Here is a 5,482-nt window from a genome sequence, read left to right on the forward strand (position 1 = left end):
TCCTTGATATTATACTGTCATGTAGGTGTGATTGAAATTGAAATTTTGATGTAATATTTCTAAATTTGGCGTAAAATACAGTGAGGACAAATATAAAGCTTTTGTATAATTGATCAAGAGAGAGTGCTGAAAGTTTTAAAAAAATAAAATTATTTCGTTGAATTTAAAGGGAGGTGATTTGTGTCAATCTGAAACTCAAAATTAAATTAATTGTGAAAGAAAGTTTATGTATTGTAATTGAGTCATCTTACTTCCACTGAGGTTTATTATCTGTTTTGAAGTTAAAATAATTAATTATCTTTTATAAGGTTGAGTATTGTAGTAAATTATTTTATAATAGTTTTATAAAGTTTATATTGTGATAAAAAAGAAATAAAATATTTAATTATTATTTTATGCTTACTATTGTTGTTGTCGTGGTTAAGATTTTTTAATAATTGTTTGTGTTCTATAATTTCTATTTTAGTTTTAGCATTATAAAGTTAATGTAATATATAGGTCTATGGGTACAAAAGGATACAAAACTGTGAGTGTAGATGTTTTCTCTATAATAAGTATTGTAGTCATTGATGTATCATTTTTACTAAGCACAAAATAGGCTTTTAAGGGGTCCTAAAACCCTTTAGAAACATAGTTTGGAGATATATGAAACCCTCAAAATAACAAGTGCAAGTAATGGAACATGACTATTCAACAAACCTACAAAAAAATACAATAAAAATCCCAATGATGCTAAATAGGCAATGCTCAAGATGCGACATCAACTGGATAAAGCCTCTAGAATTAACGCAAATGATTTTTAATTGATCCTTTAAGCTTCAACAAGAGCTAATGGTTTCTTTAGCTCCCTTAATCATATCAGGTGAGTTTTAAATAGATTTGCATATTCTAATCACAAAAGAACCCTCAATAAGGAACTCTCAAAAGAAATGTATAAATAAAATAATCTCCCACAAAATTAGAAGATACCCTCAAGAAAAAGTAACCCAAAGCTCAAGAATCCACCCTTAATCACATAGGGGTGAATAGTAGAAGTTTGAAACCAAATATAAATCCTTTGCATAACATAGATCTACAACTAGTAGAAAACAAGGGATAAAAGAGTCCAAGCTTGCAACTCCAAAGGAACAAATGTTAGAAACCAAAACTAGCCAAAAAATAATTTAGGTTTTTGAAAATAAATAAAAATCAAAATGAACAACCACCAAGAAGAAACCACAACTAAGAAGGACAAAGAGAAGGGACCATAAAATTGGCCATCAAACGATATGATGTGAAATAGCATGCTAGAGTGATAGAAATTAAAAGAGGAATTTGGGATAATGGAAAACCAAAATAGAGTTGTAAACTCCTCTGTGCCAACAACCTAAGGAACTATAATAACCTTCTCTATGTTACCATACCAAGGATTCTTATAATCATGAAAAGACATTAAAACAATGAAATAATATCCTATAACCAATAAACACACATTGATAGCTAGGAGAAACTCAAAGAAAGACTAAAGAGAAAAATAGACATTCACTAGAGAAGGGAAAATGAAAAGGCACAAGAAAGACCTAGCCAAGGAAATAACCTCCTCTATGTAATTTTTATAAGGAATAGAAAAATGGGAACTCCTCTATGTCAACCCCTTAATATAAATTGCTTAGCCCAACAAGCCCCAAAGGAAATATGAAGAGAACAACACACAAGCTAGACCAAAGTGGAGCCACCAAATAAGGGACCAATCAATGGAAGAGCATCAATAGAGACAAAGAAAGTATGAATCCCATAGTAAAATGATTGTAGCTAGGGAAAAAATTATATAGATTTTACCCCCAATAGGAGTCAACAAAGAGAAACACAACCAAAACCCCAAATATAAGGACCATGAGTACCTATTGAAAATAAATCCAACTTTGCAAATGATGCACTCGTGATTCTCAAATCATTCCTCCATAGGAATATGCCATTCAATAAATATGAAAATTAAGAAAACAAAATTATTATAGAAATATATATGCTACCTTTAAGAACCCAAAAGCCTCCTAAATCACAAAACCAACACCCAAATTTGTACAAACATTGCAATGTAATGCCTTCCCCTAGTTAAATTTTTAGATTGTATTGTTGAACACTTATAGGCTAGCTTTACGATTATGTTTGATGATTAATGACATTTATTTTCTAGATTGTTGGATATTATCTCATACTTAGTTGATTATGTGATGAGTTACTTAGTTATTACATGTGTTCATGATTGACTTCGATGATGATACATGTATGTTCATATAGTGATTTTAGTTATTTCATGATGTTAGTTAGATGAATGATTTATATGCACTTTCTTTGATTTACTTACCACATAGTTGAATGTGTATTGTGCACTTGTATGTTTTACTTTATGATTGACATTTCTAATATGGTGGAAGGAGGGAGTTGTAGTCACCTACTAGTCAGGATCTCAATGGTAAAAGAGGTAAGATAATTCTTGAGTCCAAATCCTAACCCTACGCCAATTGTCCTAGAAAGTAGGACAAGTATCTGAGTTGTTTATCCTTTCAGATTTTTCAACTGATGTGAATTCATGATTTTAACCCTAGAGTTTGAGTCTATGTTCAGTTCTTTATGATAGGTTTTCGTATTTAGTCTTGTGGGTCTGTTGTGATTTTCAGTTATAATTAAATCAAATTGAAAGATAATTTAATGATTTAATTTAATAAAAAAATTATAAAGAAAATTTAATATTTAATTATATTCAATTAATTGAGAAATTAATTAAATAAAAAAGATATAGTTAAAGTTAAAATTTTGGCGTAATCATATTTATTTATTTTAATAATAATATTTTTAAGAGTTTAATTTTTTATAATAAACTCTAAAAATTATTATTAGTTAAATTGATAAATATTTTATTAAAAACATCTCGTGAATTAATAAATGAGAGAAATAAATTAATTTAATAAAGATTATTTTAATTAAATTGCAAAAGGTTGCACATGAACATTAAAATATGATCAAATAATAAAGGAAAAGGGTTTCATGTGATTGCAAAATTGAAGCCCTCATTTGGGGAAAGCTCTTTATTAAGAAATTAGAGCTCATTTCTTGATACCGAGATTTGGGGGAGACAATTTTCGAGAATAGGGTTTTTGAAAGAAAAAGAATTCTCTCACAAGCTCCGTGCATCCATAATTTGGCATGAAATATAGGTAGGATCTTGTGGTTTTTGTGCAATAGTTCTTTCATTGAAAATATCTCTCTTCTCCATGTCTAAATAAAATTATTTCCAGAATTTCAATTGGGTTGAAACCCTTGTTTGTGAATTTAATTTTTTGTCATTATTGGAAACATTTGTATATGAATTGAAACTTAGAAACCCTCATTTTGTAAATTTATAGATTGGTATTTTGTTTCGGGTAGGGTTTGGAAAGGAAATAGAAATTTGAGAGGTGAAATTCATTTTGGAATTATAAGTAATTTTTCTATCAGATCCAATATATAAATTTATTAAAAAAATATATATGTTAATAAAAATAATCACAATAAATTTTAATAAATAAAAAATTAATTAATTAATTAAATGTTGGTGGGGCTACCAAACCCCCACTTGACCACGACATTGTGTATAATCGCACGGTAGCTGATGTTGCTACCATAGCAATAAGTACTATCACGACAACATACCTTTAGTCGGTAGGACTAAATCGATATCATATGCATGTTTTTTTTAAAATTTTTTTTGAAATTTAATTTAATAAAAAAATTAAATATAGTTATTTTTTAATTATAAAATTAAAAGATATTATAATATTAAATAGTTCATAATGTATTATTAATTACAATATTTAAGATTATTGATAAATAAAGATTAGTTATTATTTTAATAATTGCAATTATTTATTTAATTTAATTTATAATATTTATTGAAAACATGTTTAGTTAATAAATTTCAAGGTTTTATAAAAAGATTTTAGTATTTAAATCAACCTAGTGCTACTAAATTATTTATTTCAAATCTAATGTCGATTATAATTAAATAATCTTCAAACTAAAAAAAGCAAAAATTGTAAACATTTGTAAATAGACTTTTAGGGATACATTTTTCATAAATGAAGTGCAAAAACTTGAACCTAAGTTGTTTAAATCAAAATTGTTCATTTTAACAAAAAAAAAACCAAACAAATTACAAACTACAATACCATGATGTATATTTTTCTTTTATGTTGGGTTTCGGGTTTTGAATTAGTTCATTGACTAGTCAGAATGTTTACCAAAGGCTTGGGAATGTTTTGTTCTATGATGATGTTATTTATATGATCTTTTATACCCAACAATGGCGATGTGTCACATATTTTATATGATGAGTTTGATCAAATGTTTGTAGCACTTTCTAGTTTCTTGTGTTGAATTGAAGTGAATGGTATGATTTTCTTGGTGCAATCTTTTCAAGTCTTTGATCAATTATCTTATGATGCTTTCCAGTTGCTTGTATAGAACTAAGGTGATTATTGTGATTTTTTTGGTGTAACCTTTGAGTTTCGATTACTTGTCTTTTGATGCTATCCAACTACCTTTTTAGGACTGAGGGGACTATTGTGTTTTATCTTTTGGTGGTTTCTGGTTACTTGTAAAGGAATGAGTTGAAAATTATGTTTTATCTATAGGTTCTTTCCAATTGCTTGTAAAGGACTGAGGTAAAAATTGTGATTTTATGAGTTGTACTTTTTATGAGCCTAGGCTAGGTAATCTATGTGTATGTTGGGAAGTGGCTTGCAATGGAGGTCTAAGCCCTAAGTGGCTACCTAGCTAACCAATTGTAAGTTGTTTTAATAAGTGATAACATTTCATTAAATGGGAAAAAATAAATTAGTAAGAGTTAGTATTTTTCCTTGTTTATCCCTTGAGTGCTAGTACAAGCTAGGATGGGAGTATAGAGGATGCTTGGTTGTGACCTTATTTTGTTAGTATACCTTGTCTATATAGAAAGATATTGATGCCACATAGAGACACTAGGGGGTCAGATTCCAGAGAGGCTGCCAAGGTAACTTTAGAGTTGGTTTATATGATGACACTTGCCCACTTACATAGTAGATTTCCAACATGTGTCTTTCTTTTCTTTGGGATTAGATTATACTTGTGCCTTGGTACCCTTTGAGATAGTTTTCTTTCAAATGTTCCCTTGACCTAGATGTTGGTTGTGACTTGTGTTTTGATATCCATTTGGGACTTGAGACTATCTCCTCAACTTGGTGGGAATGGACCATTACATTCCTCGAGGTTGGGTGGTAGTTCTTTGTAGTTATACCATTGATATTTGACCGTTGGATGTCATTGTTGGATGTCCTTGTGGAGTTGTACCTTTCTTTCTGATCTTGTGTTTCTAATAGATGGTTATATTCTATTATATTGTACTCATTAGAGATCTTATGAGATGAAGTATTTATTTATGATGCATATTCTTTGAGCTTTCCATACCCTGTGACCTGTATAGTGGATG

This window comes from Cupressus sempervirens, chromosome 4 (genome assembly GCF_028749045.1).
Source record: "Cupressus sempervirens isolate cs-2001-9-10 chromosome 4, ASM2874904v1, whole genome shotgun sequence".
NCBI classification, from domain to species: Eukaryota; Viridiplantae; Streptophyta; class Pinopsida; order Cupressales; family Cupressaceae; genus Cupressus; species Cupressus sempervirens.